Below are 16,264 nucleotides of genomic sequence, written 5' to 3' on the forward strand. Positions count from 1 at the left end.
AGGAGAAAGATAAAAAAAGTAATCGTGTACAAGAATATGGAAAGCAGGGCCTAGAGGCAGGGTTTTTTTGGGGTGGTGGGTGGATCTAGTATAAACGTCATTTGGTTGAAGGCCCACACTTACGGTATGCTCAGCTGTTCTGCAGTGCTACAAGTAAGCGAAACAGCTGTAAACCTAGCTTAACTCTCCAATTAAGCTGAATTTATGACATCTTTACAATACCAGTGCAGAACAAAGCAGCTGGAGACAACAAGTAATTCTGATCCTAACAATCCCTTTTTAGGCTTTATTTGGCATTCTTTAGTCAGGCAAAAGTTTGCCAGTTTGTCTAAGATTAAATTTAGAGGCCTTTGAGAGGACTCTGAAGATTAAACAAAATTATACCATAGAACACATGTTCATAAATGCATAGACTTTAAATGTTTCTTTGAAACATTATATTTTGAGCAGATTAATCCAATTTGGGTGCTTTCTGAACTCAGAACTCTCACTGATTTCAATAATTACCAGTATTGCACTTGAATTAGTTTTGCCTATTACATTTCTTTTACAAAGAAGTAAATTGAATTTTATTTCCAAAATAAATTTAACAATTGCCTTCTGCCACAATTCTTACACTTGTGAATTCTGTGTGTGGATGAAAAATCTTCATTTGCCTTTAGCTACAAGGGTCCCAAAATATGATCCTGAAATACGTGTGTTTGTATAATGAAGCCACAGGCATCAGTATCTGGATGTGCAGTTCACAACCTTACTACTTTTTGTTGTGATTTCCAGCACAGAGGACAATTTGAAATTGTTTGTTTGGGTGGGGGTGGGGGCGTGCTGCCATCTGTTCTCTATTTGTGAGTCAGTTGTCTTTTTTGATCTCATAGGCTAGATCTGTACCTATGAGTATAATGTTAGGCCTAGTCTTGGGTCTGAGAGTGAGAGGCACGCTGCACCTCAGGTGCCTATGCCTAAATTGTCTTCTCCCTAAATACAGGTTGATCTAGTCAGTCCTCGCTACTGGGGACAAACCCTGCCATGCACCATCCTCTGGGCTGTGTCCAGGAGTTGGCTGGGACAGTGCTTGTTGGCTTGTTGGAGTTGTGCCTGCTAGTCACATACTTTAAACATAGTAGTTACTACTATTGCATACCAGACTTTGTGCCTGTCTCTTATCCAGTTTAGTATGCTGTACCTGTAGTCAAGTAATGCAGTAATGACAGCAGAACATTTGTCAGTGAAATTTAGAGTCCTAAACAAGAAGTTTCATGTCAAAGTTAGGAAAGCTCAATAGTCGGAACGTACAAGGAGGCTGGTCCATGTCAGGATTGTTTCTGCATTTTATTTTGTGCTTCAACTAGCCTGGACCAGGGTCCAGAACATGGATCTCCTCTGTGCTTGGAGACTGTCCTTACCACTGGCCTACAAGATCACCTCCTGGCACTTTTTCTTTCTAGTCCTGAATCATGCTGTTTGCTATGGCATTTCAACAGGCAGGATAGGAAGCAGATGTGTCTGCATGTCCACAGCCTGGTGGCTAGGGCATGCTTCTGGGAGGTAGGGAATGCAGTCTTCAGCCCCAAAATTTAAGGAGAAAAAGTACTGAGGATCCTTCTCCCAGGACAAATGTAGTCACCACAGAGGTATCATACAGAAGAGTGAGTAGAAAGTACCAGTTGGCAATTGGGGATACAGAGTCTGGTCCACAGGCACTGCCCTGTTCTTCATCCATTGTAAACAGTTATTTTTGTTTGCTCATTGTTCTGCCATAGTTTCATTTAGTAGTATCAGTTGCAGAACTAAACTATTCTTAGTTTTTAAGCAGAGCTACAAATTGTGTTGTCTGGCACTCAAACAGTTGCTTGATGTCAGGAGACAAGCACAGGGTAAGAAATCTATTAAATCTTCCATGAAATGGTTTCATTTCAAAATTTGACTTTACCTTATTCCAATGGGAAATAATAGTGCAGTAGCACAGCAACAAAATTAAACCTGCAAGTAAATGGCTACAGGTCTGAGCATAAATTTGTGGGAGAATGTGTTACATGTATTTGTATAGCTGTACACACAAAAGGTCTGAATTCACCTAGCAGCAGTGTCCGGATCCAGAGCTTTGATTTAGATTGTGTTCCTCTAGGAATGCTGTTCCACATGTATATAAAACTGAATTTAGCAGTTAAATGGGAACTTGGGCATTCTGGGCCCATGAATACCTACTGGTAACAAAGTACAAGACTGGGTTCGGAAGTTCTGTCTCTGGGAAGGTTTGATTCCGGATTTCCTGTTCTAGCATTTCTGATAGCTTGAAGTCTGCAATATATGAGTGTGCTGTATTATACATAGAAAAAAGTCTGACTGAACCCATCAGCGATATTAATTGCTATATGCATAACTAGATTATTAATGCAGTTTTATACAGCATTACCTGTATTCTGGCGTATCATAGATCAGTGGAACCAAGTACATGCATTAATATCACAAATACTGTTTTTCCAGTAACAGCCCTGATTTGTCTGTTATCTGTTCAAGTCAACAAATCTGTGTACACAGGAACAGAAAAGCCTCTCCTTAGGATACCTCCAGAAAGCTGTTGGTCCAAGTGGACAGAACCTCTAAATGAAATTTTAATACCTTAATACATTAAGAGCATCATGTGATTCCAAATATTCCTCCAGTTTTTAAAGTTTAATAAGCATCTGAAAATTATTACTGAAGTTCTTACGCTGTACCTACACAAAAGTCAATAAGTATACTGAGGATACTTAGCTGCTGGATAACTTTTCCACTTCCTAGTTAACACTTCTTCCCATCAGGAAATACATTGGTAGATTGTATTGGGTATTTTCTAATCACTTGCAATAGTTTTTTCATATACTTGAATTTTCCTCTTAGATGTAAACAAAGCAAGCTACAAATATGACTTAAGACATAAAATACCCATGACATTTAATTTTGTGTCTCAGAAACTTGGACTTTTTCAGGTGATACAGTTATATAAAGCAACATGGTCAGAAGTTAGTGAGATACAAGTTGAATACACGTTTGTGTCTTGCATTTCTTGTTAATAAAATTCATGTTTGAAATACAACAAATCTTTTTTGTTGCTTAAATAAAGGTACAGTCTGTAAAAGGATCAGAATCTTTTCTGATTTCTGTAGGATTAATTGCAACCTCAGCATCTATTTTCTTTGTAAACCAGTATATGTAATATGTTAAATAAATATAGCTTTTTCAGAATGTCTTCTCCCACTGACTGCCAACTGAAGTACAACAAAAATGTTTTAGAAATCCTCAATAGCTGCCTGAGTAGTTGCCCACTTACTCCAGAGATCAGTAACATGGTTGTCAAGGAAAACATGGACTAAGCCCTAGCTCTCATTCACATATCAAAGCCAAAATAGAAAGCATAGTTCATAGCGGAGTGCAAGGACAAGACTGCTGGAAAGGCATTTTTGCAAATATGCATTACAAAATGATATCATTCTCCACCTTCTCTGTTGTTGCTTTCACATACAGCTCAACTACACTTCAGTAAAACAGTGGGCCCAAATGCAACTCAGGAATGTGTGTGTCTTCTGCTATGAACAGATGCAGAGCCAAACACCAGCCCCTCTATCACTGCATGGACATGTTGCACAGGTGGAAAAACAATTGCTGCTATTAAGAAAAAGTATGTGTTTTTCCTACCAGGTTATCTGAAAGCTTGATTTGTAGTGTGAAAGTGTGTTTTAAACATGATTTTGACCACATTAAATTTTGCAAACTAAAGACAATGTAAATTTAGTGGTGGCTTTTAAGCTCTCTGAGGTCTTAACTCAATGACATACATTAGCAGTCAAAAACAGGTGATTAGTTCAAAATCAAGTTGTGTAGAGATCTGATTTGAGTGATTTAAGAGATTTAAATCACTTCCTGACATGTGGGTACCCACACACTCAAAAAACAGTGGAGGGAGCTGAACTCTATTACCTGCCTAGGAGTGCATACTACGCTGTCAAAATCTCTATCTAGAGGCAATCCGCGGTGCATAGCGTTGGTGTGGGAGCGTATGCAGATTTTAGGGAAATGGGATTTCGAAGAGAGACCTTAAACATTTACATACATAAAATCTACTTGTTTTCTAAAATCAAGAGTTACTGCTGATCTAAGTTTATATTTTTTAAGAAATTGGAAAAACAGAATGATTATTAATCCCTTCTGAAATAAGAAAATTGAAGGTGCTTCAATCCTGTCGTGAAATCTAGTCCTTTCCCCCCCCCCCCACACACACACACACACACATTGATGGCATTAGCACTTATCAGACCTTTACAAATACATATCTAGGCATCACAAAACTACAGTAAAGTTGATACAGAAATCATGATCCTCACTTTTTGGACGAGGTAATTGACTCTAAGATATTAAGACCATACTGTTACCCTAAATTTGATCACCTGCAGACATACTTAATAACAAAGAGGTGATGTAAGAGTTATCAGGACCGAAACCATCAAAGTACTACTTAAGGTCTGTGGAGGTAGATGCCCAAGTCTGAAAACACTGTGTAATTTCATGTTTAGTTTCCAAACATTTAAACCGTGTAGAGTAGTGTTTATTTATCTGAATGTGTTTACAAAGACTTCAAGTTAATTATTTTTTTAGAATTTTTTTCCATGAGACAAAGTTACCCTTATGCAGTAGATTTGCCTTTTGCTTCTTCTAGAAGAGGAGTTACTTCTGGGGTAACAAATTTCCATTTAATAATGCATTATTTTTTCTCTTATGAAGCTAGATAGTTTTTCCATCACTTGTACTTCAGTATTTCTGAAACCAGGTGTTAATTTTCAGGGGGATAGGAGGTTTCCAGGCAGCTGCCAGGACTAATATAGCAGCCAGCAGTAAACGCTGAATAAGCTTAGGTACAAAATCTATACCATCTGGTTTCAGCAGTCCTCAGCCAAAAACTATGAGGCCAGTTCCTTTCATGTCCAGAAATCTTCCTGTTCATTGGGAATTGTGAAATGGATCTTACCGTTGCATTACCTTTTAATTCACAACTCAGAGGAAGATTCAAATAATGGTCTTAAGAAAACATTGCATAACTGTAAAATGGGAAACTAAGTAATGTGCTCAGGTTTCATAATAAGAAAGATGAACACTATTTGACAAGCTGTGATCAAAGTCCTTGCTCAGCCTCACAGGAGTACAGTTTTCCAAGCTGCTGTTTCTCAAAGTCGATGATAGCTACCAGTCTCAACACAGAAACAAAGTCCCTCAGAGAAAAGGTCTCCCTAGACCAGTAAGTCAATAAGGAGACAGAAAATGAAGCCCTTCAGTTTGATTTAAGACCAGGGAAGTAAGAATGAGGTCCATCTTGGCTGCCAGTGAGGAAATACTTCTGGTTCCTTAGGTGTCTGAAGACATTAACTATGTTCTACATGAAAAATTGCTATACTGAAAATTTTGATAAAAGAGTACGTTAAGAGTGACTTTGTTCACAGTCATGAGTATGAAGGCATAGATACAGCTTGGCCCACTCTATAGATACCCAAGGAGATCTAAGCAACAGAACTTCCACTGAAGAAGTGTGGAAAAGAAGTATTTCCTGCAATTTTAAAAGTCCATATCATTTCACCCTCTCTCTCAGACAGTCATTTACAGCTATACGTAATCCACAAGGTCACTTTCTTGTTAAAACCCTGAAGGTACCAAGCTATCATCCCAATCCAAAGAGTCATTAATATCTCTTAGCTTTTTGTGTCTGGGTTATACATAAAAAAATACATATCATAAGAAACCATGCAAGCCTGTTTTTCTTTTACTATCATCACTGCTTTCAACACACTGATTAAATCATTGCCTTAACTGGATGATTAAACCCTTTTGAGAAGGGACTGCCATGTTACTGTATTTGGCTAGAACAGAGTATAGTAATTTCCCAGTCCATAGGCACTATCACAATGCAGATAAAACAGCAATGAGAGTGCTGTTGCATTCCTGGTAACTGTGGGTTTGCCTACGCAGCTGTATAGTAAGATTGCCCTGAGCTGCGTACAGCAAGTTAGAAAAGCTCTAGCAACTGATCTAGCAGCAGGTTTAACTGGAGACACTTTTAAAGATAGGCAGATGAATGCAGATCAGACTAAACTGAGTTGGAAAAAATGTAATTTTAAAAGCCTGATGTTTCTCCAGAAGACTTCATGTTCTGAGGATTCATTCTGACTCCTTTGTGGCTCGTTGTCAATATCTTGTTTTGTATCTGTGTCTAAGTAATAGTAAAGTGATGATCCTTCTGATCATATGCACTGCAATAGTGTTTGATCTTAGATTCCAGCCAGAAGGCATTCTGAATTAACACGCATAACCAGACTATTTTATAACACACTGTTAATAATAATTTCAGTAAAGGCAATGATTTTGCTGTGTTCATGCCATGGAACAATAGTGCTAGTATAAATCCCAAGGTAGCACTCAATGTACTTCAAGAGAGAACTTTAGTCACCCTAAAAATGTTTAAAAGGCTGTGGTCCAAAGTTCCACTTATCTCTGAATGTATGATAAATTGTTGATCCACAGACAGAGAACTCTCCTGTATTTCATCCATGAAGTATCTATAAGTGGTAACTTATGCAATCACAGTGCACTGATATTTTTCAAAATGGCAACAAAACACACATCAAAGACCATGTTTAGCTTTGTTTACCATTGCTAGCTGGCCATTATATTCCAGAGCAGTGTTTCCTCACTGTTGAAGCTGTAGGCTCTACACATAAAAAGTACGACTAGCCCAGAGACTGCAAAACCACTTAAAGAGCAGACATGCCACAAAGTTCTACCAGATCCAACAGGCTTTCCTGTAACTAATTTCATCCATTTCATTATTTGATGTATTTATTAGGATCTTCCTATTTGACTATTTCTGATATTATGAAAGGTTCAGGGACTAAATAATAACAAAACCCATGGATCTTTATTTCACATTATCTGGTCTAGTTCCCAAAATAAGCAAATCACTTTTAATAGCAAAGAGAAAATATTTCAGTGAAAGCAAGCACATGCACAGCCTCTATCCAAGAAGAAGCAGCAGCAGCATAAATTTTATCACTCACTCTTCTTCAGTGTTAACAGCCAGAGGGAATACACTCTGGAAATCAATTTTCTTTTACAGGAACTTGATGTGGGTAGTTGCTTGATGTGTTCAGCTTCTGTATGGCCCCGATTCAACAAGACACTTAAAAGTGTGGCTGACTTTATTCATGTGGGTATTTAGGTATGTGCTTAAGTATCTTGCTGAATTGGGGCTTATGTTGGGTCATAAGTATTTACTAGGTTTTTTTCCTAGTTACACTACAGATAAGTGCAGTCACAGCATATATTTGGAAGTGCCTGCAATGAATTTATCAGGTGATGTTACACAAGGCAATGGAGAATACATTTGTTCTGTTGGAGAAACATATTAATTTGCCTCCTCAATACAGACCCGGCAGACTGCTGAGAATCTACATGAGCCAAACTTCAAACATACAGGATAATAGAGTAACAATTTATTTAAATATTTATGCTGCTGCGGTATCCAACAGTTGAAGCCAGTCTTATGCCCTATTGTATTAGGCGCCATAGAGAAGCTTGAGGTCCCTGCTCCAAGTAATTTACGTTCTTAAGAAGCATTGCACGCTAGGGCTAATAGGAGAGCCATACATTTGCCACAATGAAACACTTATCAAGATAAATCAAAAAGCAGATAATTTAGGAAGGAAAAGTTAAGTGCATGACTGCTTTTTTCCTCTTTAACTCTGGCTATTAGCCCAGACATTAGCCTATCTAACCCACAAGTGAATAAGTTGTTTAGGAAACATGGTGATTCCAAGCACTGAGGGAGTATCACTGAGCAATTTTTTTCTGTTTTCTTGGAAGAGAAGATGTGATTAAGATTGTGCTCTAGTCTGCTCATCAGCCCTCCCTCACTGACTTCTTACTCCATGGCACATTTTAGACACAAAGATATGAAGTTCCCACGTGTTGTTTGAGATCCCGTGGCAGAAGAGTAGATGATCCTTGCAGCTCATAGTTGTTGCAGGCCCTGCTAGCAAGGCATAGAGCTTGGCTGGGAAAACTGATGCCTTGCTCAGGCTTTGACAGTGTTTGAAACTCATACTTACTGCAAGTGAACCAGGTTCTTTTCTCTTCTCTGCCACGGTGTATATTTTTCCCTGCATAAACTGCAGTATCTCACTCTGCACTTTCCTGGCAAAAATACTTAGAAAACCTTGAATTAGTGCTCTCTCTGAATAAAAGACTGTTACAGCTCCACCAAGAAGATGTACCCATCTAATCAGTCTATGCATATAGAGGAGCCAGGCGGTGCATGCCTGGCTATAACGGAGCCTGAGCACATGGGAAAGAAAAACTCAGAGGTATTGAGAGGGAGCTGCAGTCCCCCAGGGAGAATAGAACAAAACCTGGGACACAATTCCTTGTGAAACCAGGTTTCACCAGTTCCATTGCTCACTTACGCATAATTATCTTCCTTGACTTGCTTTCATCCAGCTGTAATCAGCAGAAGTGTTTCTTGGTGTCTTGATTTTACCTCAACATCAAGACTTCAATAATTTGGTTTTTCCAGGGAAAACTATTTTGGGACTGATTGCTCCTAAGTAATTCAGCAAGGTTGAACATTGGTCTTGTGAGTTGTTGTGGTGTCTTTTTCTTTTTCTGGAACCAGCTCCTCCCCAGTCATAATATGCTGAAGTTAACTTTGTGAACTGAAATGTCACTCTTCCAATTTTCATTCAGACTTTCTGTAAAATTTGATTGAGAGAGTCAGTTCATGTTATAAGGTTTATTCACATCCTAGTGGTATGAAAATTGTTTACTGTTTGCAAAAAGCCACAGATATAGCGTCACGGATTTTAACAGAGGTTAGGTACTGTTAATATTGACAAAAATAATTAGTGGAGATTATTTGAGCCATGTTTCTTTTTTAGTGTAAATTTGAGACAGTGCTGAAAGAGGGGAAATCATCATCAGCTTAGCTAAACTCCTGCCTTATATCTCACCCATTTTCACTGTGTTTTATTCCACTAATGGGTTCTGTATGTATTTTGAACTCTTAAGACTAATATAAACTGTGAACGTCTCTTCAGGAAGGGGAACACACAGCAATGAAATGATAGAACAGAAAAAGAATGAAGCTGAAAATTAGGCCAGAAGATTGAAATCAGGACAGATTTAAATCATTCTTTGCTATTTTATTCATCTTGGTTGTCTGATAAACTACCAGGCAGGACAAAGTTCAGGAGACTTGATATACTGCATGTTAAGTCTTTGTTGTTATAAGGTGAACTCCCTTACTCCAGCTTGCTCTCCTCGTCTCCCACACTTGTTGTTTTAATACAGAGGAAAGTTCAACTCCGCCTGCTTAACTCCAGTACCTCTTAATGAGGGAAGTGTAACACTATCCAGTCGTCTCACCACACTGCAGTCAGAATTTCATTGGTTTGCACAGCCTGACTTATGACAAAAAAGATGGTTAAAATTCACCCAAGTCCTGGAAACCCCATGTTGAGTTAAACAGACAGCATCTTAGCTACAGGAGGATTTTTTGTTTGTTTGTTTGTTTTGTTTTTTTAAATGTTCAAAGGACAAGAAGTATTATTTGCAAAAGGTCTTTCACATACCTGGTTCTTAGGATGCTGGCATCAGCAAGATGATTTGCATATCATATAGTTACAGACACAAGCAATAGAGCTTCACGTGCCAATAAAAAGATACACCATTTACAAAAAGTACAGTCTGATCATACAAAATGGGCCCTTTAGCCTATTGTGGTTAAGAAAATCTCTTAGAGCATCCTAATATATTATCTTTGACAGTGTGGGCTTTACAGTAACAAATGAGCAAAAATCAGAACAGGAGGCTCAAGGCCACTAGATTTGAGTCACAGGAGGTAATGTTATTTACGGGCAGCAGCACTTGAACCACCATTTCTGAGGCCTTCAGGGCAAACCTCCTTGGAGGCTCACATGCACATTGTATGGTTATTGCAGTTTCTGCAAGAGAAACACGACAAGCAAACATTTGCAGGCACTTGGCTTATGCTTGCTGTAGCTCAAGTTGTACCTTTCAGGAGTTTTTTTTAGACGTGCTCTTTTCTTTAGTATGGTGCTTCAGTTAAACTGAAAACCAGACACAAGACAATGCTCTATTAAACTGTGAAATTATTGTATTGCATTACAGGAAGCCTCCAAGTCTGCAGAAATAGGAATGGCTTTATGGTATAGGGGTAAAAGATTCTTATTACCCCTGTTTACAAGACAGTTCAAAGGATATCATAAACAATTACCTCTGAAGTGACAATGCTATGGATGTTTTTCTGTGTAAGTAGAGTCAGCACAAGGAGATGACCTTTAATAGTGGTGGCTCTACATCCATGACAGATTAATTATCCAGAGAAAAACATAAAATGCTTATAAGCAACAGCCCTAGAACCAAAAAGCAATTTTTTTTTAAATAGTGGCTCATTTAAAGATCATTCAAAGGTACAGGGAATGACTGAGTAGGCCAGTCTTCTTTGTTCTGGAAAAGAGACCACCAAAGGAAAATATGAAGAGTTTAAAGAATCATAAGGGCCACAGAGGTGAATAGGAATCAGCTGCTCACTATTTTCTCCAGTGCAAAACCAAGAAGGTGTCAAGGAAAGACTGTAAATTCTGAACCAAACACATGTGAGAGCGTGATTCTTTATGCAACATGGACAGTAGTGATGTTGTACACAGATGGGTTTGAGGGGACACTAGACCAGTCAATGGAAGAAAAATCCATTACAGGTGAGTAATTACATAGAAACTGCATCTGATTCAGGAAATCTCTCAGCTGGTGAAAGTATAAAACTGAGAGTCCTCAGGGCATACTCATATTTGTTTGCTCTGCTCTTGTTTTCCTTAGGCATCTGCTTTTGACCATTGTTTTCATTGGATTTCCCTTTCCAGACTTCAGATGATGCCTAATACCAGCTACACAGCCAGAGTAAAGTATGATGAAATTTTAAAATCAGCAAAAAATTACAGAGACATCAAAGAGAAAGGGAGTCAAAGGTTCAAAAGTAGAAAAAAGTAGAATGTGTGGATGGGGCAGAAGCAACCCCAAACAACTCCAAGAAGCACGTGCGAACAGCATCACCACTCCTTCAAGGCATCCCGCTCAAGGCACCCAAGGAGATAATTGGTATTGCTCAGTATTGCTCTTCCCAAATGGCAGGGACAGAACCAGGGAACACAGGCTCATCCTGCACACACCAGATCCCATCAAGTTTCCTTCCACAGAATCTGTGAATAGCCAGCATAGACAGGTCCAGGAGGAGGTTGACAATAACGTCTTCTAACTTTGTGGGTCTTCAGGTGAGGAGAGTATGAAAGAGAAGCTGAGGGGAGAAATGCAGCCATAACCTCAAGGACTGAAGGACCCTGAAGAACTACAGGGTTGTGCACTCAACATACACGTATGCCAGAGCCCCGCTCTCACCACAAGTCTGGGACCTTATGAACAACTTTGTGCAATGCTAATCAACATCCCTGTGCCAGCTTGCTGTGCTCCATGAATAGAGCATTCTCTGCTTTAGTATTTACCAGCAGTTCTTTCAGCTGAAATATCTAAGCACTGATTGGGTACAGACTTTATGGACAGGCTGCCCATCATCCATCCCAGTTCTGGTTCTCTTGGCACGTTTCACTCTCCGTGTCTCTCATGAGGCAGGGCTTACACCTTCTGAGAGGTGTGAAAATTGTGATACTCATTAGCATGGCCAACGGTGTCTGTGCAGGGGAGGAAGAGGTCCTTGTAGCACAGTGCACACTGCTGATGTGCAGCAAGGACAAGACATATCCTTCCAAACAGCTGAGACTCAAGTAGTGTAAAGTAAGTTAATCTGACCTCATTTGATCAGGAGGCACTCTTTGGTGTGAATATCACTGGTAATATCAATGTCGCCTATAAATAAAAAGAAAAATATAGCAATGCAGTTCCAGCACCTCAGAGTTCAAAACTCAACATTTAGACAAGGTAGACAGCATAATTGCATGGCAGATAATTGAGGTGAGTCCAAACAGTGCTGTCCAAATAGCCAGTGCTTTTAACCTTTACCTCAAATGCAAGTTCTTCCACATACCATACATATTACCATAGTTAATGCGGTAGGGAAGAAAACTGCAGCAATTCCCTTGTGCAATCTGTGTGAGAAAACTTGGACTTCTGGGTGTTCTTAGGGTGTAAGAATTATGGATTTCTCTCAGAGGAATCCAGCTGCATGTAGAAGGTATCAATGACTTGTTATGTGCAAATATTGAAAACTTGTTTAACGTTATTTGTTGGTCTTTGGGTATGGTCTGTGCTACACAGATTTATGACCCACAAAGCCACATGGTCTTAGGGCAGGCCCAGCTGTGCTTTCAAGGACAGTGTGATGTCAGACAAGAAACTTTAATGTATACAGGCTGTGTTTAATTTTCTACAGGCACTGCAAACACTGGCAAACTTGTTTTCAGAATGGGAGAGCCATGTTGCCCAACAGGTTATATCCATCTATGTCCAAGGGCAAGGCTAACTGTTTGTCAGGGCTCTGCATGCAACTTCTTTCCCCGCTGCCTCTTTGCCAGGGCCTGGCTGCCTGGTCTTAGGGCCATCTTTTGAGACAACTGTATAGCCTTGAGCCAGAGAGCTGTGGGGAAGGAGCTGTGAGAAGCGGGTTTCTACCCTTCTTCCCTCAGGAGCTGCTTTTAAGCTCAGACCCTCACCCTTGATTTCTGCCCCAGTGACATTTTCAGCTGTGCCTGAGCCTGACTGTTGCCAGCTCACAGACTCACAGAACATTGGTTTGGAAGGAACCTTCGAAGATCATCTAGTCCAACCCCCTGCTGTGGGCTGGGACACCTTTCAGTAGATAAGGTTGCTCAAAGCTGGCTTGACTTCCCAGCTTGACCTTGAACCTGCCTCCTCTGTGTGGATGTTTCAGGTAATCTGGACTCTTGGGTGACCCCAGCTGCAGCCACTGGACATCACTGCTCTTGGCACAGCCTGGAGAACCATCCTGTGACCGTGGCACCAGCTTTGCAGTTCCCACAGACAGGCAGCCAATCGGCAAGGTTGGCCCCAGGTGGTCTTGGAGACCATCTCAACAGGTAGCATCCCACAGCCTTGATCTCACCACCTGGTTTGCCCAGACAGGCTGTCCCTGAGCTGCCTGGGAGGCAGCTGTGTCAGGGAGCATGCTATGAGCGTGGTTTCATGTCAAAGTTTGTATAGACATAGGCAAAGTGATTTACAAAGTTAAGTGAAGAGAAAGCTAAGTCTATTCAAATATCAGATACCATAATTCATCCTGATTAGCCTGAGATGATTCAACAGCTGTAACCATTTAGGCTACATTTCAGAAAGGCAAATACTTTAATCTAATGCTAGCAGGGGATTGCCAAGGAAAGGGAGGAACTGAAAAGAAAATATATCAAAATTTCAAACTTCATCCTGGAAACAGAATTCCAAAACTTCATTAAAATGCTGATGCTGAATGTATCAAAATATAACTCAGTTATACAAAAAAAAAATTGCTTCCAATTACTTGAGAAGGATTGAGAGCACCCAAGATAGATGCAATGTAGACAAAACTTGAGTCAAAGAAAAGTGATAAAAACTATTATCCAGCAGTGCCTCATCATGAAGACATCTAAAATTTAGTGAGCGACTCTATTATGCCTTTTCATGGTTTTAAAGCTCCCTAAGTGCCTGCATGTCCACAGTAGAGCCTCAGCTGTGGGGCACGTTCTCGCTTATGCTCTAGCATGATCCAGAGATAAGGATGTCCATCTGTGGCTGCAATCCGTTACAGCCTGCTTCTAATACACATAGAGCACTGATGTCAGCTTGTAGCACAGCATGGCCACCTACTCCCAAAAACCTGGCCAGTGGGCAGCAGCCTTTCCTCCAGAGGCCCTGCCAAAGGGCAGAAAAGAGCACAAGATTAGTGCAGCCTGGAGAATTCTGACTCTGTAGGTGAGGTAGAAGACATGGTCATGATTTTTACCAGAAAGGGGCCAAGATGGTTCAGCCCTCCACTCCCATGTAAGCTCTCTCTTCAAAGGATCGGAAGAAACTGCATCTGCTTCAGCAAGTCACATTGCTGGTAGGACATGGAGCCTCATCTCTGACTGAGCAGTTTCCAGGAACTTGGTTCTGCTGTTGTGGTTCCTCATACCCTGTGGTAGTTCAGTGTTACGCAGAACTGCCCCTCCAGTGAGAGGAAGGGAAGGAGACCCAGGGTCTATGAAGACTCAACCTGGACATGTAGCATGCTGTAATTGTACTATTACTTTCCTCCAGTGTTGCAGGCTTTGAAATAACATTCATTTTTCACCATCTAACTGTCAGTGTAATGCAGCCGAGTCATTGAAATGTTATTAGAGTTGACTTAAGCCTTCACTGTGCAGTGACCTTTTGAACTACTTACTAATCACTATAAAAAAAAGGTGGACAGGTAACATCTTTCTCCTCCTTCAATTCACAAGATTAATGAGACTCGTGTAGCTCTGGGTTCCGATTAGGGTGGATACTTTTCCCAGAGCAGCAAAGGCATCAGTAATTGCAGAGCAGTGTTAAGAGACATTGCCACTGAAAGTGAGGATACACTGATAAGATCTGTGTATGAGAAGAAGTGGTCAGGTCCTTTTTTACTCAATTTGTTCTCATAAATTGTTTACTGTTGTTAAAGTAAACAGGTTTTAAGATAAGCTTTCTTCTAAACTTTTTTCTATCAAAGGCAAAGTGAGTAGCCATGGGGTGCAACCATTTGGTTAAGGCAATTTGATATAAGCTACTTCTCCTGCAAGATACTGTTTTTTAGTTGAAGAGGAAAAGCTGACCACCCACTTGCACACAGTCAAAACCAGCAGTAGGGCTCAGCCTCCTAGGTGTTCATATTTGGCATTAATTGCTCTGTACAAATGCAATTACTATCCTTACACTATTTCCTGGCTACCCTGCATGATCATTTAAATTATCTTTTTTTAATCAGGTAATTTCCAAAATATAGTACAATATCAATATATTGACATCTATGAATATGCTAAAGATATGTCTTTTGTGTTGTGTGAACAGTATAGCTATATAGCTGCAGGCTCTGGAGTTCTCTCCACCAGGAACAATTTTCCAAATTTACAGCTTCAGAAACCAAGCAGATGCATGGTACAATGTTAAAGTAGTACGTTTTAAAGGGAGCTGGGCACCTTAAAATTGAAATTAGCTAGAAAAAAAATTACTGAAGATTAGGTAAAACTACTTAGATTATTTCTTTTATGTTTAATAAGCTACATGGAAATTGGCTAGAAGCAACTTGTGGTATGCCTGTGACTGTACTGGTACACTGGCAAGAAGAATCAGGTAAGAGTTCCACAACTGTGACACATATAGGTTATATTTTATGTCTTCTTATGAGAAAGCAGCTTCCTTCATAAATTGTGTTCTTAAAAACTGAGCATAATCTAATATATGTAGGGAAAGAAAACAAGGTGGGACACCAATAGAACCTGATTCTTAAACATACTCCAAACTTTTATTCTTTCAATATCAGTAGGGAGATTTAAATAAAGGCACATCTTAATTTCTTTATGTTATTACAGAGCTAATACTACACAGACAGTGTCAAAATACAGCTGATATAAGCTATCATATTGTATTTTGAGGGTTTATTCAAGCAAAGTCAATCAAGTAGTGCCAACCCAAGTTAGTGATGTATGACAACACGCAGACTCAGAGAAACTTCCGGACCTGAGCTGGCTCAAACTGAGCTGAGTTTGATGTCTCTGCATGAGTTCCATAGTTAATGCACAACCTGAAAATCCACTTTTGGATAATCAAAAGCTGACTAAATCTATCATATGCTCAGAGGTGAAAAAAAGCAAGGTTCTGCCACAGCACTTTCCAAACTAGCCGGCTGCAACAAGGTCTTTTACCATCTCATACCAGCATACGCTTCATGCTAGTCCCTCCACTGCCTTCTCCTAGCCTTTCCTCATCCAGTGTGTGCATTCTCTCTCCCTGTCTTCTCTCTGTTTTTTCCTCCTCTCTCTTTCTCGGCTGCTTTCTCTTCATTGGCTGCCCAACCTCTTAACAGAGCCAGCCACAGCTGCACCTTATCTACATCGGTCAACCCACCACCCCCAAAGCCAGCCCACAGTTGTATATTGTCAATGCTAATTAACCCAGCTTCATTCCTCTACAAGGTTCCAAATGCTGACTAATTATAGCAACA

This window comes from Falco punctatus (assembly GCF_963210335.1).
Source record: "Falco punctatus genome assembly, chromosome: 5".
In the NCBI taxonomy this organism is placed as follows: Eukaryota; Metazoa; Chordata; class Aves; order Falconiformes; family Falconidae; genus Falco; species Falco punctatus.